Below are 27,483 nucleotides of genomic sequence, written 5' to 3'. Positions count from 1 at the left end.
AGTTCAGTTCATTTGTTTCAATCTGCTTTCTACTTTTAGGGATTTTTTTCTTTTTGATTAATTTTGTTCCAAAGTTAAAGTGTATAACAAGGTGTATTTAAAGAAGTCTCAAGGCCATCCCTGTCTCCTCCACCCTAACCCCTCCTTCTGCTTATAGATAAGCATATTTATTAGTTATTGTTTATCCTGCCTTTGTATCTTTTTAAAAATATGAGTAAATGTATGTATGTGCAGGTGTATATGTTTCCCTTTAGAGTAGGTTCCTCAGAAGGTGGCATATCACATCCGTTGTTTTACCCTTGCTTTTTTCCCTAATAATAGATCCTGTTGATATACCATATCAGTATATACTAGTCTTCCTCATTCTTTTATTTTTTTTAAATAGTAATATAATACCCATTGTGTGAAGGTACCATAGTTTATTCAAGCAGTTGCCAATTGATGGACATTTGAGTCATTTCCAGTTCTTTTCAACTACAAATCATGCTGCATTGAATGGCCTTATACACGTGTTAATTTTGTATTTTGTCAGGTTATCTTTGTGATAACATGGATGTAATTTTTTTTGTGAGGAAGATTGGCCCTGAGCTAACATCTATGCCAATCTTCCTCTATTTTGTATGTGGGATGCTGCCACAGCTTGGCTTGATGAGTGGTATAGGTCGACGCCTGGGATCTGAACCCATGAACCCGGGGCCTCTGAAGCGGAGCACATGAACTTAACCAGTATGCCACTGGGCCAGCCCCAACATGGATGTAATTCTTATTGTGAGATTCAGTGGAGCAAGACTATCTCCATTTCCTAGTGATTGGTTGATAGTAAGAGCTCTTTGCTAATCTAGTGTTAATGAATGCTATCAAAGGAGAAATCCTGGAGATAGCAGATATATTCACAGGTCACTTATAACTCACTGTCCTTCAGCATTCCTCAAACGCATCATATCCACGCCAGTCTCTGGACCTTAGCTCTTCTACAACCTGCTAGCCCAGAATAATTTCCCTCCTCCATGAATTCTAATTTGAACATTTCCCATCTTTATGTCTCTGTTTCCTCTGACTTTTGAAAGTATTTTAAAACCTTCGAGTTTATATTTTGACTATTCAAGAGGTTTGAAATGATGCTTATCTTCCCCCTACAGTTAGGGTATACTGCTGCTAGATGGCAGGAGTATCTTGACTTTGTTCTCATAGTCCAAACCCTAAAGCTTGGGCGGCTTGAGTGAGTTTCTCTGAGCCTGTTTACTTATCCGTAAATTGACGGTAATGAATTGGGTGATTTCTAAAGTCTCTGACCCAAAATTCTGTGAATCTAAATAATTTCCTTGTTGTTTTCAATTTCCTCCGACCACCACTTTTATTTCCTCTTGGCAAGAGAGAAAAATGAGCTACAGGCCTTTGCTAGGCTAAAGGCATAATACTCAGCAGTTATCTCTAATTGAAAAGAAAAATTAGAAAAGAAAAACCATTTCTACATTATTCTGAGCAAAGAGTGAAAATGCTCCTCTTGCGCATCAGTATTGTTTTTAGTAGCTACTTGGCTTGGTGTTATTTAAATCTATATTTGTTTCATTTGATAATTTATTTACTCTTTCAACAAATATTTACTGAAGGTCTTCTACATGCCAGGCACCATTTGGTCATTATTGGCTTTGTTCCTTTTGTTGGTTTTTTTTTTTTTAGCAGTAGCTTGAGCTCAAAATCTGTTTTCCTTTTTTGGAGTTTCTAATTATAAACACAAAAAATTCCCAGAAAAGAAACTTCTAAATAACAAGTTTAAAGCAATTCTTGACTATGCTATAAGCTGGATTCATTATATTCCTTGAGTATGTGGTAAGTGATTTAGTGGTTCTCATACATTTTGAGTTAACAGACCAACAAAATTAAAATTAAAAAATGGAGTGACCTAAGGTTGCCATTTTTTTCTTTTGCTAGGTAAGGATGTTAAAAAGAGACAAATGCCACCATAAAATAAAAAACATTTCAGTGCCACGAAAAAAGTAGACTGCAAATAGTCGTAAGAAGCTTGTAATAAAGGAAATTCTTTTAAATTGAATATAAATTTAGAGTCATGGAACATTCTCTTTCCTATCCTCTTTGTTTTTTTTTTAAATTTTGCTGCGGACTTGTGAAAACATTGTCCTGGACTGGTCCGCATCTGCGCACCAGTGTTTGAGAATCACCGTTTTAGGACGGGAACTGTATTTTATTCGGACTTGTGTTCCCACTGTGCTAGGCTCCAAGAAATAATTGTCAAATGCAATTGAAGTCTATCCTTGGAGTTAATGTGTTTTACACAAATAACTGTTCTGACAGAGGAGCTGGTGTGTTATGCTGTGAATGACACTGATGAAGCAAAGATGGCTTTGCACACATGTAGGTATTTGTAGCCTAGAGTTTACAGATGATGAAAGAGACACACAAAGGTTAGTCAGTTAGCACCCTCAAATCAATGAGTCAGTAAAATAGACAAGAATAGAACAAGACTCTGGACTTTTAGGACCATATAAACACTCGACTACAATCAGAAATGAGAACAGATTATTGATGTGATTTTCCACAGCTTTGGCTGACTCATTGCCCTAATGATGCAGCATGACTTTTCTGACAAATATGCATTAGTTTCTACCCCAGTCCCAGGCTGAAATTAGCTTTATCCCTCTTATGCTTGGCTGTGGAATAAATTCACATTTTGCTCTAGCTAGCGAGTAGACAGTAATTCTAGCAATGGTCTTCCAAAGTTCCACGTCATAAAATTCTGTGAAGATGCACAGACACATGGAGCTGACAATCAGTGACTTTCCCCAGCATTCTCACAGCTCACTAATGCAAACTGGACTAATCTTGAAGGGCCCTTTCAGCTCAGAGATCCTAGAATTCTGTAATTTTTCTACATCATCTGGCCTAGAGGCCAATACTGACTCAACTAGATCAGGGCTTGTTAATTTTAAGGAGATTTTCTAAAGATTTTGGGTATATTGTGTATCCAAAGCTGTTTTTTTCATCAGTGGAGTCAGAGGGAAGATTTTGCTTTGTTTTAATTTTAATTTTATTTTTTCGTGTAGAAATACCGAGTGTTTGCAAGGAGCCATGTTAGACCCCATTGCATATTATTATATCTCATATTATTCTCATATTATTCTCTCGTATCCTAATCTAGTCATCCTATGAGGTTAAATTTTATCCTTCTTTTTGAAAAGAGAAAGCCAAGGTTTAGGAAGGTAAAATTCCAAGTGGGCCTGGAGGACTGCAGGGCTGTCAACAGATGCAGCTGCTGGGCAATGATTACTGCCCCAGAACCCCAGCCCTCATCATAAGAGGATGTGGCCCCTTTAAGAGGAGAAGAGGCTACCTGAGAAGACCTGAGCTAAAAACCTGGCCAAGGTCCGAAGACTTTGTTGACACAAGCTCACTTCTCAGGAGAACTCCTCGAGGCTATTTCTGCGGGTGACTGGGCTCCTGCATTACTTCGGTTTCCACTTCCCTGGCTCCCTGTGTGTCTGCTACAGCCCTGATTCCATATTTCCTGGACCAGCCTGCGTGATCAAGTAAGGGGATACTCTTTTGGTTTACGTTCATGATCAGTCTCACTCCCCAAGCACATTCACTCTTTCTTTTTTACCTTAATTTCTCTAACATGAATCTCAGTTAGTTTGGCCTAGCAGGCACCAGCCACATCTTGTATTTGCTTATGTCAGCTTAAGAATCCTGTCACCATCTTTACCTTAACCTACCCATTCACTCTTACCTCTTCAAGCTCTGTTTCCTGTATCCTAGCCCTGGGCTTTACATAGTTTCCAGTTGGTTTGGGATTAGAATTGATTCTGTAACTCATATCTGTTCTTTGATGTTTATTCATTCACATCAATTCATTCAAAATATATTCATTGAGCATCTGCTGTAGTCACTGTGGTGGGGCACTGAGGATAAAGCAGTGAACAAGATAGTCATGGTCCCTGCTCTCATGGAGTTTAAAATTCAACAAGAGAGAGAGTCATTAATCTAATAATCACACTAATGAAGATTTAAGTACAAACTGAGAGACATTCTCTAAAGGAAAGAAACATGTTTTTATGAAAGCATATGAAAAACTAAGTTTACCTCCACTAGGGGTGGGGTGGTTATCAGGAAAGTTTCCCTTAGAAAATGATACTTTACTATTTTACCGTGATATTTTAAAAACTCAAAATTAATGCAAAAAATCCATGATGAACAAAATAGCAAAATTTTGAATAAAGACCAGTATCATACCAAGACATACTGGAGCCTGAGATGAAAGGAAAAAATGTGTATCCCTATGAATATGTTCTTATGTATTTTTTGATGATTCTTTTTTTCTAGAACTATAGAGTTGTTTAAAAATATTGGGAAGAAAAAGAAAATGTGGCTTGAGCTGAGGTCTGCAGGAGTAGTTCTGAATAGAGGAAACAGAAGTTGTGTGGCGGCCCATTACAGTGTGCCTGGCAGACCAGGAGCGTACTTGACTGAGGGCCTCAGCTGCTGTGTTCTGGCGCTTCCATGGGCTATTCCCTTCCATGCCTGAGCACAGTGGGGATTCTAAGGCAGACTCCCTCCTGGGAGACATGTGGACTCCTTTGTTAGCTAACTTTTGCTCAAGGACTTGCAGAAGCTTCCTTGGACTGCTTCCATCCACCCTTCTCTCCTCTCTCACTCAGGGTCAAGCTTTCATCATTGCTCCCTCCCTATTTTCTTTCACACAGTCATTTCTCCTAATAAAATCTTTCATGTTTAATCCCATCTCGACATGTGCATCTTGGAGGATCTGAAATAACAAGTGGAGCGGGTATTTGAGATTCAGCAAACAGTGTTTACTTCCTAGGCCTAGATTTGGCTTGCATGACTTGAAAAGAAGACTGAAAGCTGTAAGGCTTCAAAAAACTAATTGTTGGTAGCTGTATATGCAAGATGAGATTATCAGAAATAAAGTCAAGAGGAGTGAGGAGGTAGATGCTGGGAGCTGGCAGCAAGCTCTGCTGTTCCCTTCTGTCATACAAAGGCTGGGGGAAAGGTCTGAGCAAGTGTCCTGGGGACACTGTCATCTTTATTCCTCACCATCCTATTTTGCTGGCTCTGGGCTGTCTTCCTGGCTGCAATTCACTCTTGCTCTAGATTGACTTGCTACAATTAACAAGTGAGGAAATATGGGTAACATAGTAGAGAATTTAGAATCCAGGCTACACCACTTTCCTAAAGATTATTGCATTCAGTCAGGGCCTGTCTTTTAGTTCCCTAAAATCTTGTTTCTCTTGGTTTGGGACTTTCCACAAGTTCTTCACCATATTTTTTGTCTTTCTAAATCTGAAAGCTTTTCTTTTCCTCACTCGATTAAAATGCCCTTCTGTTTTCTACTCTCTAATTGAAGAGGCAGTGAGTGTTCTAGAAAGAGTCAAACCAAAGATGGAACCTTAGCTCCATCACTTCCTATATGTGAGACTTGGGGCAAGTTCCTTACTTTGTGAGCCTCAATTTTCTTATTTATAAAATGGAGATAATAACACCTGCCTCCCAGGATAGTTGTGAGGATTAAATGAGTTATGGTATATAAAAGGACCTGGTACATAGTACGTCCAGAAAATGTTAGTTCCCTTTTAGCTCCAATACCACCCTTCCTCTTGGCATTCTTAACTCTTCTTCATTCCTAGATGGCTGGTCTCCATTACCAGTTTCCCCATCCAAAGACAATGAGAGCCTGGGGAGAACAATTTCCTTTTAGATTTTTCCACATCCTATTTATCTAAGCACAAATAAGTCCTTTCTCTTATTCATTACCTTTCATTATTCAAAACTTTGGTGCATTAAAAACTCATATGAAAGGATTCAACCCACCAGAGACATGGAGCTTACAGGGCTACAGGATGAAAAAATGAAAACTACTGATTAGATTCCATTCATTCATTTATTTATTCATCAAATTTCTTGACTCTCTATTGTGTCTCCACTTCATGAAGCGTAAGTTTCCCAAGACTTATTTTTCCAGGATAGATTAGAGCATAGAATAGGGAGAAATATAAAAACTTTTAATCAAAGTTCCAAAAGATTCTGGGGCCACAATTAGAGGCAATGTCTTACTGGTAACTCTCTCTCTTCTTAGGCCCTTGTGTCCCACCATGTTATGGGGGGCTGCTCTCACTCCACGCATTTCCAATTTCCTAGATATGTAACCTTGGGCAATTTACTTAACTTCAAAGACTCCATTTCTTCATTTGTGAAATAGAGTGAATAAAAATATTTTCTCAAAAAGTTGTTATGATTCAATGAACTGACTTGCGTAAAGTACTTAGCACAATGCCTAGCGTATAACTACCCAATATCTGTCACCTTTCACTAGCATTAAGACTGTAATCATTATTTAGGTTAGGTGAGCCTAAGAGCTTGTAGGCCCAGATTTTAAATATTCACACCATTTTCCCCCTTTCATTGTGAGCATGGCAGAGATGACAAATATTAATGCCAACTCTGTCACTTAGTAGCTATGAGACCTTTGGTAAGTCATTTAATATTGTTAAACCACAATTTTCACATCTCTCCATGAGGAGACTAATGGTCCCTATTTCCTCTGACTGTTGGGAAGATTGCATGAGATTGTGGGGAAAGGCACTTAGCCCAGTGCCTAGAAGAACGCTGTAATCTCGCATTAGAAGTACAGTCAGTTTTCTACCATCTTCATCCTCTCTTCTTGCTCTCCCTTTCTATCTCCTATTTCTGGGGTAAGGCTTTGTTCAGAGGAAGCAAAAAATAATTGTGCACAGGAATAATCTCTTTATCCTTCGAAAGACCTCTTTTCTACTTTATTATGTAGGCAAGTAGCCCTCCTTTGACTAAATCTCCCCATTTCAGACTAGTCCCTGGTCTTTGGCTTTTATCCACAGAGGGTCAATAAAGCTGTTTTACTAAGCAGAAGAACAGCATCCCCCCATCACACACACTGCCCAGGTAAATTCTTCTGTCCCCTCCTCCTTGTGGATTCTATACTTTTAAAAAAGGAATTTTCCTTTCATGCAATGCAATGGGTTAGTAAATAGGAGATTTCAGGCATCAGTCTCAGACCAAGAGGCCTCATTGACTACAATGTGTGTCCTCCCCACCATCACCAATTTCAATCTAGAAGCTCCTCTGACCCATTAACATCAAATGCAATGTGCTCAACCTCCAACAATCTCCATGGCCAGTCTGTGTGAGGGACACTTTGGTTTACAGGTACATTAATGCCATTCTGATCTGCAGAAGCCTTCAAGCCAGCCTGTGTGGGGAAAGAGGAGAGAAGTGTATATGGGGGGAGATAGGTGGGAAGGGAGAGCAGACATCAGCTGAATTATAAAGTACATACTTGCTAGGTTATAGGAAACATTAAACTAAACAGCCTGAACAGTCCATTTGCTGAAAAGACATTTAATTATTTCAGCGAGAACTAGTTAGAGATGAGAGCCCATAAAATAAACAAAGAGACACTAGCATTTGATTTTAATGTCCTTCTATTTTGCCACAGGCCACAATTTAATTAAAATTCTGAATAGAAATTTTAAGATGACACCTTCTCCTCCATAGCAGCCAGACAATAGGGATAAAACATCCCCAATATCTTCCTGGAATTTTGGACATCTTAGCTAAATGCCCAAAGCTAGGTGATTTTTGCCAGCTGACCCCACCCCAACCTCCCATTGATGAGAGATGTTTGCAATCCTAAAGCTCCATGTTTTAAATCTGGGCCCAGTGCCCATGGATGATAGAAAGATTGCTATTTATTTTAGAGAAAAATGCAGAACTGATTATTGAAAAATTGATCGAAAGAGGTGGAGGCGAGCGTGGGTGTTGGGGAGAGATGTGGTTTTATTGATATGGTTTTCATTGGTAGAACAAGCACTGAATCAGAATTAAGGAATTCAAGGTTCCAGCCGTGGCTTTAATAGTTAAAAATTTATTATAAACTTCTCAGCACTTCGACTTTGCCATCTATGAATGGGGTAGGATGCGCCAGTGAGCTTTTGGGGTCCCTCCAGCTCTAATATTCCATGTTTTTAATATGGTGAGGTAAACGTGGCTTTAGAATAGAAATAGCCACAAATCCAAATAGTTTGTAAATGACAGTACTTCTTCCAAGTGTCTTGATCAGGTTCAAAAGGAATTACGCAAATGAACATGTTTATTTTTTGTTAAGGTTCAGTGATTAGAGCAATACTTGGCCCACAGTAGGTACTCAATAAGTATTTATTGGCTGAGCATGTGACTCTTCCATGAGTGTCTTAGCTCTCAGTTTTAATTACCTAGCTTTCCAACACAGGCTCTGCAGCTGTTTAAGGTTTTTGATGTACTTGAGGGGGAAATTTGCTTAACATGTTATATGTTAATTGATAGGCCATTACAATTGACTTTTTTCTCTGTTAGTAAATTGCTACCATGAGGGATTTAAAAAACATTATCTATACACCAATTAGGTAACATCCTGGGGACAGTAATAATTTATATCCTACCTTAGCATAGGTGGTGCATTTTTGTTTGATGGATATAAAAACCAAAGGCCTAAAAGATGATTTCTGTCACATTCTTAGTTTCCATTCAGTTCTCTATATTTATAGCAAAAGATAAATGCATTATTTTAGCATTTAACTTTTCCATTCCACCTAGAGAGTTCAGGAAGCTCCACTGAACCTGCAAAAAACCTTTATGTTGGAAGCTCCACCCCTTATAATCAGGAACCATGAAACCACTGAGTTTAAGCCTTAAAAGTTATTTTGACCAATCTCTCATCTGATGCTTGACTCCCTTTTGCAATACTTCCAATGGAACGATATTTTCTGGCAATGGTTCAGGTCTCTCTTGTCTTATGCATGCCCTCTCTTAACTATAGTTCTATCTTTGTCTTGAAACAAGGAGCAGTTTTTCTTGTTAGGTAAGTGGACCTTTAGAGCAAGACACAGATTTGTAACCTATGGATAGAGGACAAGCAAGCTTTAATAATACCTTCCGTTCTTCTGAGTTCCAGTGGGGAAGTTACAGGAACATTCCTTAACCAAGAGAGGGAATAAGGGTGGTATTTTCTTTCTGTTCCAAGTAAGGCATGTTGTTGGCAGAGTTAACAGATTAAGTGAAGTTGTCCTAATAGTCCATGGGCTCTTGACAAACATGAGCACTTTCTTGGCTATCTAGTAAAGTGATAACCCTTTGTCAGTGGGTTCTAACAATGATATGGGTCCTATTTGTGTCCTGTTGCTCTGGCTGTCCCTCCTTTTGTTGACAGCTGGGTATTATCCTAAGTGATATGGGGGAGGAGGGATAGCCAGCCAGGCAAGTAGGCTCTGGGTAGCCTAAGGACATTGAAGATGACAAAATATTTAGGTATTGGGCTGCCCAAGTACTTCAAGGGAGATCCTGCATTTAGAGACTAGAGCTCTCCAAACAAATAAAACTCCTTAGTCCTTAAAAAATATATAAAAAGCTTATTATATAAAAATCAAAATAGTGGTTACCTCATCATGGCAGGGATGGGATTGATCTTGTGACACAAAGGAGGCCTCTGGTGTTGATAGATTGTTCTATCTCACCGAACCACTGTGACCTCACAATAGGTCAGTTGTGTTAAATTAATTTCAAGTGGTGATGCAGGTGGGTTCCCAAAGTTAAGCCTATATTGTGTAAGCAAGCAATCGGTATTTAATAAAAGGCATTTCTATGGAAACAAAGGGTTACCAAGGTTAATGGTTGGAGCAAATTATAAACCAGTTTCTGAGCGCAGGGGGCAGCCAGCCAAGATTTCTACATGTCAGGGTTGAAGCATCTTTATCAGTTTGGAATGTCTCTAATGATGTCATTGGGTATTCAGGTAAGTTTCTGAATGGGTTACCCACCAACAGGCATAAAGATTGTTTAAACATAGGCTATTGTGGTGGTTTCTCTTTAGTTTTTATCAAGTTGTTCAGCTTTCATTCCCAGGGCTTCAGGAAAAAGGGTGGTTTCAATTCTCACTGATTCCTAATCAAAAGAATGGGAGAAAATTGAAAACATTAGTTTGAAGATTTGTAGCCAGAAATTCGGGAAACTAGAAGAATTCAGGATCCAGTCCAGTTTACAGGGTGAATACAAAAATCTCAAAGACAATTAACAGAGCTAGAATCTAATATCCACAAACGTGTGCTACTGAAACACAATTTTTCTCTCTAAATCACCCTCCTTTCTACCAAAGATAGCCAAATTAAGACTAATTTGTTTGCAAAATAAGTCTAATTTCAATAACCTTGGCCTGCTTATTAACGTAAGTATGGCAAGAATCGTGATTGATCATATAGGTTCCTTTAAATCTGCTTCGCTGGAACTTTTCATAAGGAATCTCAGATTGAGCTTTTAAAGGCCTTTCATGGCCAGGAAACCCAAGCCAAGGACTTTTCATCAGACTCCACCTGCAATACATATAGATTTGGGTGAATTCACCTCTTCTCCAGGTCCCCCAAATGTCCAGAGGTTCTTGCACCTGCCAGGAAGTGACCGTCTTTACTCACCAGGTAAGGCTACTGGGAGCCCTGTAGGCAAGTTACCAGGCCAGTATTTCCTAGGGGCTTTATTTGTTCCATAACGTCAATCTTTCTTAAAGCTGTCTGGTCATATTTGAATCTATGGACATTCTCTCTTAAGTATGACATTTCAGTCAAAGCCTTGGTAATATAACCAGTGATTCCAATTGTGTCCTGTTACAAGGAGAGCAGATTCTTATTGAACTTATGCAAATATTGTCATAAAAATAAGAATACCCACTCACTAAGAGTTTCCAAATTCTGGAGGGATCAGGTAGGGACAAAAAGATAAATGTTTCAATTCTGCTTACAAAGGTATAATTTACCAATTTGGTATAAATCATAGCTATCTTAAAAGAGAAAAATGTTTCCTCAAATCTGGAAAAAGAAAATATTTAAAAAAAAAGCAATATTTCAAACAAAATCATAAAAATTATAATTATCCTCATCAGTTCATTCAGTCACTTGTAATCAAATCTTGATCTTGATCTTTTGTTAGCAGTTTTATGAAGCCATCAGTTTCTCTGTTAGAGTTCTGTAATTTCCTAATCAGTTCAATTTTATTATCTGAAACTTTATCAGAAAGCTATATTCTAAAGTAACTGTCAGAGTCCTTTCCATGAATCTCTCTAAAGATGAAACATATTTGCAAAAACATCAGAGTAAAACAGTAACTGTCTGTAAATGACAAAAGGCTTAGTAAATGGCTCATTATAATGCGATTGAAAAAGAAATTTGATTATTTCTGTGACATAACACTTTAAGATAATAGCTAGAATCACGACTGATAACATTATACTGGGACATAGCAGATTTTTAAAAATTTCATAGAATTTGTTAGAATGTTTATATTAGTAACATATAAGCATAAAAGGATACCCATAAAGGAGGTTTAGCATCACTTATTTGACAATGCATCTCATGCAATTTAACACACACAAACAAGCCTAATTAGTTTGACAAAACTTTGGAATGTTCTAGGGGCCCTCTGGAAAAATCCCAAAGTTTATTCTATGTCAAAAAGACTGCGGGGGGGCTGGCCCCATGGCTGAGTGATTAAGTTCACGTGCTCTGCTTCAACGGCCCAGGGTTCTGCCAGTTCGGATACTGGGTGTGGACATGGCACCGCTCATCAAGCCATACTGAGGTGGCATCCCACATGCCATAACTAGAAGGACCCACAACTAAAAATACACAACTATGTACCAGGGGGCTTTTGGGAGAAAAAGGAAAAATAAAATCTTAAAAAAAAAAGACTTCAGTATTAGAATTTGGGTTTGAGAAGTTTGCTAAAGACATCAAAGGTTTAGATACTTGACTAAGTAGGGTTACAGATCAATATGAAACAATACCATGTTATCTATATAACGAAAGTGACAATAAAAGATTGAAAGCAAACACTGAAGATTACATAGCTTTTAGCAAAACTTAGCTCTTTTAATATTAAAAAGAATAGTTTTCCTAAGTAATCAAGGACCTGGTAAAGACAGCAAGCACGGGAAGTTAGTTTGATAAAATATAGAATCTTCATCTTCTAGGCAAATCACTTACAAATTTAAAGAAACTTTTCTTTTATCAAATGAAAGAAAGTTTAAGTTCTAGTCTTATGTAAGCACAGTATTGATATTAAAGCTTAATTTTAAAACCCTCATAATAACAATTCAATTTTTTAACAACTTGATTACACAAAGTAAATTTCTCTCTCTTGAACCTTTATGTACATTTAGTTTTGTCCTTCATAACCAGAAGTTCTATTTTAGGGAAATTACTCTCATTTCTCTTAATAAAGTGTATCTTCATATTAGAATTTTTAAAAACTTTATTTTCTAGTGAAAAATAAACAATTATGAACTGCCTTTTACATTAGTATTTTGTGGTTTGGCAAATTTTTAAATATTTTTCATAATTTATAGAAACATATGCTACTTCATAGTGCAATCTTTCAAGAAACACAAGACATGTTTACTAATAGATCTGAACATGTTTAGTTTCTCTGTAATAAGAAGACCAAAGTAGGTAAATTTAGTCTTGTTTAGCAATTAGTGTTTCAGTAATTTATCCTATGTGAAAATGATATAGATATTCCATGATTTCTCCATCATTGAATTTAACTTAGCAAAACTTCAAAGTTTCAAGTTACCAGAGAGATTTTGGAATGTATTTTTAAGCACGCATTCCATAAAATAAAATTATTGCTAAAACGTTTGTCTATGATCCCTTATTGCACTTAGATCTATCTAAATTATTTGCTCCCAACAGCTATATTTAGATTACCCACGAAAACCTAATGAAACATTAGACAAAATTAGCTATCATTCTAAGTTGTTATTTTTGCTGACAAATTTTGTAACAGAGATTACATGAGCTATTTGACTAATAAACCCACGCAGAAGAAAAGCTTAAGGCCTGTATCCTATCCAATGCTGATAACTGAAGCATGCTAATTTCAACCAAGCCAACAAACTTTTATTTACCAGAGATTATTTTATATCATGTTAACTTGAAAAACATTTGGGTTAGTTTCTATTACATTTAGAAATAATTTAGGGGCTGGCCCGGTGGCGCAGCAGTTAAGTTCGCATGTTCTGCTTTGGCGGCCCAGGGTTCGCCGGTTCGTATCCCGGGTGTGGACATGGCACCGCTTGGCAAAAGCCATGCTGTGGTAGGCATCCCACGTATAAAGTAGAGGAAGATGGGCCTGATGTTAGCTCAGGGCCAGTCTTCCTCAGCAAAAAGTGGAGGATTGGCAGCAGTTAGCTCAGGACTAATCTTCCTCAAAAAAAAAAAAAAGAAAATTTGTATAAGCACTTCCTTTAAGCCAATTAAATAGAGCTCTTAATTTTGGCCATACTATCTGGAAAAATGTCTCACATTTACCACATATATAAAGAGACGTACATGAAGACACAGATAGAGACCCTATAACTTTTGTTAAATGTTTCCTATGAATCAGGTACAACACAAAAATCACTAATTTAGAAAAGAATTGTTGGGTCCAAATTTTGTCTTAACAGTTGGAAAGAGGTTCACTTGCTGAAGCTTTTTACTAATATTTGTGTAGGTTTTACTAATATTTACTAATAAGATGTTTTCATTTACCAAATTTCCAAATACTTCCTCACCCCCTCTCTTTTTAGGTTCTACTGATTGAGCTAACTGGGATCAGTCTCAGGCAATTGTGGGCTGTGTTTACATTTCTGATTTTGTAGAGATCTGCCATACAAGGGTAGTTGCTTTTAATTTCTCAAATAGTTGAGTTGTAACCTGAATAATATCAAAAGGCTGATCTGCTCATCCAACTAGATTTTCTTTAATTTTCTTCTTTATATCAGGGAGATTTCTGTCTTTTTTTTTTTTTTTTTTTGAGGAAGATTAGCCCTGAGCTAACTACTGCCAATCCTCTTTGCTGAGGAAGACCGGCCCTGAGCTAACATCCATGCCCATCTTCCTCTACTTTATATGTGGGATGCCTACCACAGCATGGCTTTTGCCAAGTGGTGCCATGTCTGCACCCGGGATCTGAACTGGCGAACCCAGGGCCACTGAGAAGCAGAACGTGCGAACTTAACCACTGCGCCACCAAGCTGGCCCCTATCAGGGAGATTTCTAACTAAGAGATAAATCAAAAGATTTTTGTGTTCTAAATCTTCAGGACAATGTGTCACACCTTTTAAAAGCCTGCACAAAGCGTTTAACAAAGGCCTAATTTCCAAGTGCACAATTCAACCTTAGACCAATTCACCTTGTGGGGGTTCGGGGAGAATGTCCATTATCCTTCCCATTAGCACCCGAATATCAGCCTCCAGTTTCCATCTCACACTGTGTGGGCTCAGTCACCCCTACTCACTCCTTTTAGCATGTTTAATTAACATTGCCTGAAGGGCAGATTTATATGCTCTGTTTTACTGTTAGGCAGGGGAAACATTCAGCAGTGAGATACAATGTCCATCCCCTTAATACAACTCATAACACAATCAGACAAAAGAGATTCAATCACTTCACATAAGGCCCATTCAAATACACCACTTCTACAAACTTTCATCCTAATTCCATCAGCTTTTAGACCTTAATAGCTTCCATTAGGGCCTCATCAACAAGTCTTGGTCTTATAATAGTAGGTGGAGGAAGCATTCATAAAACACTCTGGCAAAGTTGATGTAACCTCTTCATATAATACTAGCTCAAACGTTCCAACTTTATAATCATATCAACCCATATGCTTTCATGTTTTCTCAATCTAATTGTATCCTAAGGATCCACAAATGGGTTCTGGTGCCATAGCTCACGGGGTTCCTGCGTCAAGGAGTCTCAGAAATTCCTTCTCTCCACCCCCCATTTCATTTTACCCATTTCTGTGCAAAAGGCTTGGAGTCCACAGCTAGAGGTCGAGCTGACCCTGGGTTTTTTGTCAATCTTTAACGTGATTAACTGGCCTAATTGTTGCCCTAAGCGATTCTTGATCAGGTTTCTGATTGTGATCTCTGCCTTCCAGCTTTGAAAATTTCTCCAGATGAATAAATAGAGATGACTGTTTGGGGCCCTTTAGTGTTGGGTTGCCCAGTAGGGGGTCCCTTTGGCCCATCCAACCTTTGGTAGTGCTGTATTAAAATCTTTGTTTCAACCCCATCAATGCCCATTTTATTCATTCCATTTATTAAATAACCATCTAAAGGTTTTTGTCCTGCTAGGATGAGTTCTGTGAGTCTTCCCTCTCTGCTTCCTCATTATTTTCTTCCCTTTCAATATTTGCTTTATTTACCTTTATTTACCTTATTCAAGCCTTGACTCTCCTGTGGCTTCTCCCCATTCTCTTGTTAATTAACCTAATGTTTTCATTAGCATCCGTAAGACCATGAGGGGAAGCTGAGACCCCAAATTCGATTAAGTTCTTAAGGCAGGTTGTTATATTTCTTTGTAATTTGGTCTTTCCATAGGTACCAGTAAAACAGCTGTTTATGATGATAGCGCTCTAAAAATTTTTCCAATTTAGAAATTTTTCCAATTTAAAGGATCCATCATCTGGCCATTGAGGAGTAAGATCTTCATAGTGACTCAAACCAATAAGCCTTTTATAGCTTAACCAGGGACATAAGAGGCACCCCCAAAAGAAACTGCAAAACAAGCAGCCTTCACAAGATCCAGAAAGTTCACTCCCAACAATAGTCTAAAAAAGCAAAGGCCTTTATTACACAGGTGGTAAGTTTGGTGTAGTGAAAATGTTATCTCTGGTCTTTCATGGGAACGTGGGATGCCTCTGGTCCTGAACCTAATAATCCGTGGCACCAAACATTCATTTACTGGAATGGGATTTTTTTCAACAGTAACAGGCAATGAAGGTTGAAATGACAAAGGCCTCTTGTGGACTGGGACCCCTTATGACAAACTCTGCTGAGAGCTAAGACAGCCAGACAAAGGGTGTCTAGGAGCCCTAGTCTATTCAACTGACCACCTAGGGGCACTCCCATAAATGCACCTTCTGGACAGTGGGACCAGTGAGAATAGCCTCATTGGCCAAAAAGTCAAGCTCTCAAGACACAGAACAAGACAAAAGGAAAAACCTCATTCTGTTCTTATATATACATTAACAGCTTTAGCTGAGCCTGGGGGTCTTTTGGAGCCAAACTAATACCTAAGAGGGATGTGCCCCAGAGCTGGGGATTGTTTGTTTTTTTCACAGAGTACCTGGTTACACGGAAATTTTCTTGAGGTTGGTGGGTTACTGAGTGTTGATATAACCCATTCCATAATCAACTTATCCTATCATGGGAATCTTCTAGAGCTGGCGAGCACCCTAATTGTTGTTAAATGCTTGACCCATGCCCATCAATTCTGTAGCTTTGGCTTCCAAGATGTCTCTTAGCAATAGCTTTTTCATCCTTTACATATTAACCTATAGCAAAGTTTGTAACCAGACTGCAGAGCAGGCCCAGACAACAGGTTTATAGGGCCCATGCCTGCGTCTTGCCCTCTGGAGTTTTCTTATGACAAATGACACAAAGGACAGAGACAAGGAAAAACAGTGACCATCTCTGGGAGAGGAAGGATCAATAAAAACGAAAGAGTACTCTACCAAGTTTCCCAGAGTCTCTAAGTCCCAGAAACTAATTTCACAAATATTTTCTCCTGCTAATCTAAATTTAAAAAGGGAAAAACTCACCACTCTTGCTTCCATTGCACCCTGCAGGCAGAGACCTGGGAGATTCATGGGAAGAACTCTTTTTACCTCCTGCCAGCTCTTGTCAGAGGTCCACGATGTCTCAGTTTCGGTAGTCCTGGAGCAATCAGTGTCCAGCCAGTTGAATTTTCTCCCATCCTCATCACCAACTGTAGATGAGGAAGAAATTTTCCTCTGCCTCTCTGGGTTCTTCTAGTTGGTCTAAGAATTAAATTGACATGAGACAGTAACAGGAGAAAATCAAACAAAGTTTAATAACATGGATACTTTGGAGAAACCCAAGAAAACTGAATAACTCACCAAAAAGGCCAAAAGCCATCACCTTAATTACCATCTTCAGCTAAAGGCAAAAGAAGATGTTGGGGGTAGTGGTTTGGGACTTCAAAGGGTAGGAAGGCAGTTCACATGGAGGTGGGAAAGCAAATGTTTGGTAAATAAATGTTTGCCATACCTTGCAGAGACATTGGGACATAGGGAGGACTTTGACCAAATGGGCCTTGCTAGGTTCCCCCCTGTCTAGCACCCCTAGTTCATATTATACTATGATTATGTATGATGATAGCTCCTTCCTGGAGCAGGCCTTCTATGTTAAATGTTTTTAGGGATTTAGGGGAAGGCCAAAGTTTCTTCCGGAGTCTTTTGTTCTTCAAAATAATCAAGCCAAAGAGACATATTTTCAGGTGGCAAATTCTGCTCCCCTACAGTTCCAAATATGTAGCATAGAGTAGCTGCTTAATCAACAGTTACCTCTACAACAGTTACACTCTTTTCTGCAAAGGAGTGAAGCAGGTGAAAACTATCTTTTTACCTCTGTCCTACTTTTTCATGTTCCTCTCCTCCATCTTGGTGCCCCTGTGCCTTGCCTGTCGCTTCCAGATCCTTAGTGTTGTAGGTGCAGGAACCACCTGCCTCATGGAGAGGGCACTGTGCTGTCACGTAGTAGGCACTTAATAAATAATGATTGACTGAGGCAGAGAAGCAAGGTTCCAGGGCGCTGGTATAACCAGGGGGCTGAGTGAGTTGAGGAAGATGTGTTGGGTCACAGGTAGAGATAGAGTGGTGCAGCTGCTGCCAGGAGCAACACACTGGAAAAGTCAAGAAATAGTACTAGCGCCCAGAAGGTAGAGCCAAGCCTGGTGCCCTGGGGTCCTGGGGCCTGAAATGCCACCTAAAGAGTGTCCAGGTACAGGAGCCAGATCCAAGAAGAGCCAGGGGCAACCCAGTGGAAATTCATGGTAAGGTATGAGCATACCTGAAAGAAACTCAGTCACATGGCAGCCATTTTTGCTGAGGCTGACAGTTTTGAATTGCCTGGGCCATAATTCTTCTTGGACTATGCCTTGTCTGTCTGTCTATCTTAAACTGGCTGCATACATTTTTCTGGCTGTCAACTAATTTATCTAGTCCTACCAGATGTTTAGCTGATCATATTAATACCTTACAGTTAGTCCTTTCAAGTCTACAATTGTCCCTTTGCAACCATAAATTCCTGCAACAATCCTATGAGGGAGTTGCAGCAGGTAGCATTGCCATTTTATAGATAAAGAAACCAAGACCCAGTTTAGATGCCTTGCCCAAGGTCACGCAGGTAGTATTGGCAGAGTCAGAGGTAGAACCCAGTTATTATGAGTGCAAGTTCAATGAACTTTTTTTATCACGCTGTAGATGACTGATAATGGTTTAAAAGATTACCTTGCCCAGTGATATTTACCTTTTTTTAGGGGATTCTTGAAAATGCAAAAGCCTTTAAGAAGCAGAGAAGTGACTTGCTAATGGTGGGAATTTTGGATATTTTTGCAGGAGGTGGGCACTATTTTGGAGTGGGAGATTCTGCCCAGTTCTTCTGAAATGATACCATGTACTTGGCAGCCTAGTCTGTGTTCTCATGAGAACAGCCCTGCTTTCTGGGCTATTTGTTACATGCTACTTGGGCCAACATGGATGATACAGGATAGTCTTTTGCCTCTTGCCCTACAGAACACGCAGTATGGCATGGTGGTTAAAAGCAAAGACTCGGAGCCAGATAGTTTGGTTTGGAATTGCAGCTTTGCCATGTACTAATTGTGAAACTCAGGGCAAGTTCCTTTACTTCTCTGTGCCTCAGTTTCCTCATTTGTGAAACGGGCAATAATAGCAGTATTTACTTCATATGAGCATTAAATTATTTGTTATACGTAAATAGCTTAGAATATTCTTGGCCTATAGTAAGTGCTACAGAAAAGTGTGACCTATTTTTTTTTTTTAATATTGGCAGTATTTGTATTATATGTCCTTCTGGTGAGAACTGTGTTGGATATGTGTGTACATATGAATGGACTCAGGAAGGCCAAATCAGGTAGGGTGAGAAATAGAGTATTTAGACAGATACATAGACTGCGCAGGGAACCCAGCCTAATCTGTGTATCTGTGTATCAGTTCTGCCAAATCAGTACACCGGAGCAAGTTATAGGTATAGTGTACCTGGGCCAAGGACAACAGTAGCTTCTAGGAGCAGTTGCTTCCCTCCCAGTGATAAATGTGTAATTCTAATCACCAAATTACATGACAGAGCCATGCTCTTCTGGACTCCAAATGACCAAATGTGTGCACCTTCCATGTGAAAAGGTTTATCTTTAATTCCCTGAAATTTTCAGGAAAGTGAATGTTCATGCATTCCCTGGGTGACTGGATGGGATGCAGGCGCCCTTTTTGCCAAGCCTCTGGGAAGGTGGGCATGATCACTGAGAAATAGTGGTAGAAAATAAGAGAAACTCTCTTTTCATTGTCAGAGAGAAATTGAGACTTGGCAGAATCCCAGCTTCTTCCCTTGCTGCTCCAGGAACCCTTTCACAGTCACTACAGCTCCCACTGCTGTCTCCGCCTCTGATCACTGGCTAGCACTGACTGCCACTCAGTTTGGCACTTAATTATATACCGCCTAAGGTGAAATCTCCCTCCCCAATTATAGGCCCATTCCAAGTATACCCCTGTTCTCCCAGCAAAAGGCTGACGGAGACAGTTGATATTTCAGAGGGAAAATCCAAGCCATAAATTAACCATTTATTCCCCAGGATCCTCTAAGCTATTTGCCTGTATCCAGTCTGATCACCAAAAAAGCTACATAGCTGAGCCATATTTCTTTGGTTTCTGTCACTCTCCACCCCTTAAAATTGCCATTATAAAATTGTGTTTCACCCAAATGTTAGTTGATGTTTATATTTTCCTTCTGTTGTATCATGTTTTTAAGTGAAAGCTATCCCAAATCCTTGATGGGAGGAGGGAACATATACATAAAGACTGAAAGTGTATTCCTGTTTAGAGTGGACAAAATTATCCCCCTAATTTGAGTTGTGTATATGTTAATGAAGATGAGGAAACCGAAGGCTTTGTTCATTGGGTAGGCTGGGAGCAGGCAGAGAGATAGTTGCGGAGAAATGTGGGACATTTGGATACCTGTGCCTTCTGAAGAATTAAAAAGTATAAAGAAGTTGTGATAAATAGAAAAGCTTAGGGCTGTGAATGTGGTGGTTTACCTGCTGCCTGGGAAAAGGGGGTGAAAATTCTTCTCTCTTTCTTGTCCCCTCTAAATGTCCTGCAGCTCAGCAACCCTAAATTGGGCTCCTACTCTCTCCCTACTAGCTCCAGGACACCTTTTATAGACATTTTGGCTATAGTTTCCTGGGACGCCGGTGTATGTCTGCCTGCTCACACGTTGTTGATTGCACTAACATGTGAGTGTCCCACAGCATTTTGGATGCCACCTTTGGCACATGTGCCCGGCATTTTATCTCTTGGGTTAAAATATATACCTTTATCTGGTATGTGATCTGTGATCTGTGTGCTTGGAATTAGGCATAAAAATATCTTTGTGGCCAGCTTGATCATTTTTCGTGATCTTGACCATGGGGTAGAAACTTATTTTAGATATGTCATAGAGTGGCATCCTGATCTTCAAGGCTGTTTCACACTCTATGGCATTGTGAATCAGTGACCAGGAACTGAGACAGATCTTTCAGTTGATTATAGCCACAAGGTAGAGATGGCAAGATTCTGACATGATCTATTGGTCATGACTTAGTGCTTCTGGGAATCAGTAGAAAATATGTTACCATTTTTCTCTTAAAGTAGAAGGAATGTATGGAAATCAGATTGCACAAATAATGAGTGGTTATTTGCCCTACAAAATGACTCACAGAGGTTCCTTTAAATAGCAAGCTCCTCTGGTGTACTTTAAATATGGGTCAATTTATTTTTAAAAAGACTTCTCACCAGCAGCACATTTAGAAACAAGTCTGTTATATAAAGAAAGATACACGTGCATGATGGTTTGGGGTTAGGTTTTGAATTTAACAGACTTCACTTGTCCAAATGAATTCACTTCTATCTTTGTCCAGGAAAGTCTTATTTTGACTTTGGGAGTTGAAGGTAATTGCATTAGGATTCTTAAAAAAAATCAACAGAGAAGCACCATTCATTCTGCCTCCTGTGGTGGTCTCAGACAAGCAGATTCTTGTTGCAGGGAAGTCATAATGGTCTCAATGGTCCTTTCTATGCACTTCTTCCCTGGGGGTGTTCGTAGAAAGGGTGGTATTTTAAATCTTTTGCTGGTATATCTAGACTTTCAAAAAGAAGTCAGAAACCTCTCTGGTAGTATGTGAATCACAGAGAAAAGAACTGTGATTTTTTAGACAAAAGGTGACCTTCTTGAACATCCCAGGAAGATTACTACATAGTTTTAAATTCTTTTTGAAGTCAATATTAAGAGTTTTGGAGTGTAAGTCTCCCCGAAATCATGAGACCACCATTCCCTTACTGTCTTATTCTGCCTTGTAAGTCAAATCCATATGTACTCAGCTGTGAGCCATGCTGAGACTCAGTAGGAATGTGGAGGTGGCCAAGAGTGAGCTGAACCAAGGTTAAAGTTCTCATCCAAGGAGGATGGCCAGCTATTCAAATTCCAGTGTCTGAGAAGATGGGACAACTTTCACCTTGAGATAGGCAAGTGTTTATGTCCAGAGGGTTTCCTCTGATGGTTTTGGCCTAGTAGCACAGGTAGAACAGAGTTAGGCTCGCCACAATATCATGCTTTGGGGTAGATGGGTTATTATGGACATGTGTCCAGTTCCAACTGGATTTCAGGTAGTAGCTGTGGAGAGAGGGACAGATCTAGTCCAAGAGGAATGGGAGTGGATAGAATAGAGTTAGATGGGGACCGAGGGACCTAGCCAAGTTGGTTGGGGTTCCAGGCAGGATTCTACGCCTAGCAGAAGACATCAGGTGTAATTCAGGAACTAAGGAAGAAGCACAGTCATGCAAGTAATAGTAATAGCTGCTTTTTATTAATTGCTTACTGTATGTCACAGATTATTTTATTTAATCATCCCAACAACTTTATGAGGTAGCTGTTGGTTTTTCCTTCTGATGTCAAATATGTGATGTCTTTTCCAAGACCAGCTTATTCTTCAGTTCTCTAACACCAACTGAATGTCCAACAATTCAATTCAATTCTGACACTCCCTACCCAGAGTTAGCCCAGACTTCACAAGTCAAGGGCTCAGTCCCACAAGACTGCCCTCATTTCAGACTCCAGCTACCCGCTGCCACCCTCCCAGTTTGATAGTTCACTGGAATGATTCACAGAACTAAGGAAAGCACTTTACTTATGATTCCTGGTTTATTATAATGGATACAACTCAGAAACAGCCAAATGGAAGAGATGCATAGGACAGGGGTGGGGCTGGGCGTGGGGGGCGTTGAAGCACAGAGCTTCCCTGTCCTCTCTGGGTGTGCCACCCTCCAAGCACATTGTGTTCACCAGCTGGGAAGGTCTCTGAGTATCCTTTGTCAAGAGTTTTTGTGGAACTCCATCTCCACTTCCTTTCCCTTCCCCGGAGTCCAGGGAGTAAGACTGAAAGTTCCAACCCTCTAATTACATGTTTGGTCTTTCTGGTGACAAGTCTCCATCCTGAAGCTACACAGGGGCCCCAACTTGAGCTACTATTTGCATTAACTCAGGTAAAAGGGCTGATTACAAAAGACACTGCTATCACTCAGAAAATTCCAATGGTTTTAGAAGCTTTGTGACAGGAATCAGGGACAAAGGCCAAACGTATTTTTTATTTTATTGCTGGTAGGTATTATAATTCTTAGTTTACAGATAAGGAATCTTAGGCACAAAGAGGTGAAGTAACTTGCTTAAAGTCACATAGCTGGTAAATAAGTGGTAAAGCTAGGAATCGAACCCATGTCTGGCTGCTGTCAAAACCCTGCACTTAAATCAAAACTACAATGAGATATCACCTCACTCTGGTCAGAATGGCTATAATTAACGAGACAGGAAACAACAAATGTTGGAGAGGATGTGGAGAGAAGGGAACCCTTGTACTCTGCTGGTGGGAGTGCAAACTGGTGCAGCTACTATGGAAAGCAGTATGGAGTATCCTCAGAAAATTAGGAATAGATCTACCATAAGATCCAGCTATCCCACTGCTGGGTATTTATCCAAAGATCCTGAAAACACAAATGCGTAAAGATACATGCACCCCTATGTTCATTGCAGCGTTATTCACAATAGCCAAGACTTGGAAGCAACCTAGGTGCCCATCAAGGGACGAATGGATAAAGAAGATGTGGTATATATGCACAATGGAATACTACTCAGCCATAAGAAATGATGAAATCCGGCCATTTGTGACAAGATGGGTGGACCTTGAGGGTATTATGCGAAGTGAAATAAGTCAGAGGGAAAAAGTGAAATACCATGATATCACTCATAAGTAGAAGATAAAAACAATGACAAACACACATAGCAACAGAGATTGGATTGGTGGTTACCATAGGGGAAGGAGGGCGGGAGGAGGACGAAGTGGTGATTAGGCTCACATGTGAGGGGATGGACTATAATTAGTTTTTGGGTGGTGAACATGATGTAATCTACACAGAATTCAAAATATATTGCAATGTACATCTGAAAGCTAAAAAAAACCCTGCACTTAACTAGCCTCCTGGTTTTACAGTACCGCATAGTGGATGCCATGGCCGAGGTTGGAGGGAAGGATTGCTGAAACTCAGATTGCTGCCTGCACATATACTCTCAGCACAGACAAGATATCTAGATATCTAAACAATGGAGAAAATAAAATTCCTAAGTCAACAAAGGAAAAATTAAAGCTCAGCTCTGCTAAAAATCCAGCATACCAAAGGTAGTAACGCTGAAGACCATTTTTCTTTTTCTCTTTAATTTAGGGATAACTGGAGTCCATATGACTCACGGCCACGTTTGTGTGTATGTTTGGGGGAGGGGGATTGCGGGAGCAGATTTCAAATATCAAGTGGAAGTTGACTTCATCACACTTTTGTGGAGTGCACGCTTGCTATTTGCCAGGCACTCTGCTAACAAGGCCCAGAGAAGAAAAGGTAGAATGCGGAAGAGATCAGGCAGAAGCCAAAGCTGTAAAAAGACTCTAGTCCGGATAATGATCTGGTCAAACTGTGTCAACCTCTTAATATCGAAACAAGCATCTTCGGAGCTCTATCACCCAGATACCAGTCATCAACTTCCAGAATCCGCCTTACCTGCCCTAAGCAATGAGCTCCTGGAGTCTCATCTCCCCAGCCCCTATGGTTGCCGAAGTGGTAGGAAGGTCCTGAGGATTGGGTCAGTCTAGATTATTGGTTATCCAAGGAGGCATGAGGCTGTGATTCCAATATGGAGAGGCAAATTTGTAGCTGTTTATTCGGTCACTTAGTGTGCAGTTATTCAATGAATACCTTACTGAGGGCCAGATACTGTGCTAGGTACATTTGTGAGAAAACCATAGCTTATTATTATTATCAGGAAGAAAATAATATTGTGTAGACATAAAGGACTAGGCGTGTACAGAATGGGCAGAGTAGCAGAACCAGCGTCCAGCGTAGTTTAGAGCTGCATAGGGTAAGGTCCTGCTGTAAATGAGGCAAGCAGTTGAGAATTTTTTCCTTTTGAGGAGGGCATGCCTGCTTAAAAGAGCCTTAAAGGTAGGAACATGCATCTCAAGTTGTTAGGCCAGCCATAGTAAGCACTTTTTACACTCTTGAGCTCAAGTGAAGTATAAAGATATGCCCAGAGGCAGCAGGGTATAGGGCGAAGAGCACCAGAGCACAGGATTGGGTGCCAGGAGATTTGGATGCTAATTGAGGCTCTGCCACTACTTTTTGGCATGATTTGTTGCAAATCGCTTAACCTCTCTGGCTCCTAGTTTCCCCTTCTGTACTAAGAAGAGGTTGGGCTTGATTGATCTTTCCAAACAGCCAATCCATAATGAAGCAAAGCGGAACTTTAAAGTGATTCCTGACTTCTGTCTTGCCCTTCTCCTACCCTCTCTCTCTTATTTCTGTTCTCTGTGCTAAACAATTACACTATCCTAGACCACATTACAATCTGTGTTGGGAAATCTTCAGGTCCTTTCCAGCTCTAAAATTCCATAATTTTTGTGTCAGAGTAAATAAGGGCTTTAGATGCATGAATTTCATCCTGTAAAGATGGATTGGCAGTCAGCCAGAAGGTCTGTTCACGCCAGATACCAGGGGCAAGGCTCGCCCAGTGAAAAACTGCAGAAAAAACTGGAATTACAGAGACAGATGATTGTATCTAAGTTGATGAAAACAGCACGTGTGAGGATCTTGTCTGTCCGAAAGGAGTTAAATTAAATGGAGTAAACTCGTTACGATTATTCCTGTTGTTATTGCATTTAGTTGCTTTTTATAATCACCCACAGTGTGGCAGGCACCCAACCAGCGTCTCCATATTAGTTACATCATTCGTTCTCAGAATAAACCTATGAGATATTATTACTGTTTTCTTATCCCCATTTTTCAATTGAGGTGTAGAGATGATGGAGGCTTCCCCCACACAGCAGGAGAAAGGAGGCTTGGTACAGAAGTGCTGGCAGCTCCTGGAGACCCGGTAGGTTAGGTTCAAGGTGATTGGAGAGGGTACACCTTGGGTTTGAAGGCATGATACGGCTGGGAACTCCTGAGAGAGGGATTGGGTGCCTTCAATGACTGGGTGAAGCGGGAGCTGATTAACTTGGAGGAGAAACATGAAGAAACTGATGTTTGGGAATCAGACATAGGTGCGAAGATAGCAAATTTGTTTGGTTTTGCTTTGTTTGGAGGCTCTGTCATTTTCTGTGAAAGATTATTTTTTTTCATTGTGAATTCTTTGTTAGTAATGGAATACATAAACTGGACTTCTACGCTTAGCCCGTAGAGAGGAGTGCACCATTTCTACATGGATGCGTTTGCCCACAGAGATAAAGTGTTGAGTTTGATGATAATTTCCCTTTAGGGAGGCACTTTACTAAATTTATTGGCTGATTTGATGTTCACTACAGTTGGTGCCATTTAAATTCATTGATCTTTAGAACTATGCTTTGTAGCTTATATCTGAGTACCAATCAATAATTTTATATTTAGTGTGAATAAGCTGTAACCAAAAGATGGAGTGCTTCTTTTTCATGGCTCTTTATTGTGGATAGAATTTATGCTTTCTATGTAGTAATCAAAATAAATGGAAATCAGAATTTTCAGTATTCCTACTATGCTCTCAGAAAAGTCACAACGACTCATTCCCAATCAGATTAGGAGGTGTAGAATTCAATTTGTCATGAATATGAGATTTATGGATTCCACTTAAGTGTGACAGAAATTATTTAGGAATTTTGTACTGACCATGCTACTGTATTTCGAAAGATATTTTAAAAAGTCTCTTATTGAGGGCCAGCCCTATGGCTGAGTGGTTAAGTTTGCGCTCCACTTCGGCGGCCCAGGGTTTCATGGGTTGGATCCTGGGCGCGGACATGGCACCGCTCATCAGGTTATGCTGAGGGGCATCCCACATGCCACAACTGGAAGGACCCACAACTAAAAATACACAACTATGTACCAGGCGGCTTTGGGGAGAAAAAGGAAACATAAAATCTTAAAAAAACAAAGTCTCTTATTAAATATCATTAAGAGAAAAGTGTATCTAAATATCATTTGATTGACTATCCATTAATATAAGTCACTTCCCTTATGTGTGTTTCCTGCTGAAACATCTATTTCCACAGATCTTTAATGAATGCTAGTAGGAGAGTATATACTATTTATTAATTTGTTCATATAGTGATTGTACTCTGTATTCTACTTGTATAAAGTAATTTTTAGAATTTTCAACAAGATCATACAGCTGTTAATCAGCTCAGCCTCTGTTACTTTGGATCATCCTGAGAACTCTAGTCAGGCCCACCTCTTCTCTGTGTCGCTCCTGTCGACCCTCTCTTCTTGATCTGCTCTGAAATTTCCACCATTACAGTAAGTCTGGAAGGCCATGCTAAAATATACAGATACTGTCTGGAAAAGGGAGGAGGATCCTGATCATCATGTTCTAGCCATTTCAAGATGGTTTATGAAATTAGCTAATTGTTACCTTGGAAGACACAGACCTTAATCCTGAAAAGATTGGCTGTGTAGTGAATGGTGGTTGGAAAGTTGAAAGACTAGGGTCCAGGCTCTGCCCTGCCACTAAACAGGTGTGTGACCTGGGCCAGGTCACTATCCCTTTCTGGGTCCCAGTCTCCTCATGTATTGTTAGCAGGCTGAATAATGCTCCCTGCCCCAGTATGTCCACACTGGAAGCTGTGAATGTTACCTTATACGGCAGAGGGGACTTTGCAGGTGTGATTAAGTTAAGGATCTTGATGTGGGGCGATAATCTGGGGTTATCTGGGTGAGCCCACTGTAGTTACAACGATTATTCTAAGAGGATGCAGGAGGAGTCTGAGGGGG

General features: G+C 39.9%; 1 protein-coding gene across 1 annotated transcript in view; it reads left to right on the top strand.

The window, feature by feature from the left end:
* The first annotated feature begins 3,526 nt into the window (after positions 1-3,526).
* Positions 3,527-27,483, top strand: part of KLHL13 (kelch like family member 13) — a 252,617-nt gene continuing 228,660 nt past the window's right edge. Inside the window, exon 1 of the mRNA XM_070502766.1 lies at positions 3,527-3,545. The gene's annotated coding sequence lies outside the window, so the exon portion shown is untranslated. The remainder of the gene's footprint in view (positions 3,546-27,483) is intronic.

This window comes from Equus asinus, chromosome X, assembly GCF_041296235.1.
Source record: "Equus asinus isolate D_3611 breed Donkey chromosome X, EquAss-T2T_v2, whole genome shotgun sequence".
Classification (NCBI taxonomy): domain Eukaryota; kingdom Metazoa; phylum Chordata; class Mammalia; order Perissodactyla; family Equidae; genus Equus; species Equus asinus.
Note: the sequence above shows the minus strand (reverse complement) of the source record. Positions and strands in the feature narration are given on the sequence as shown.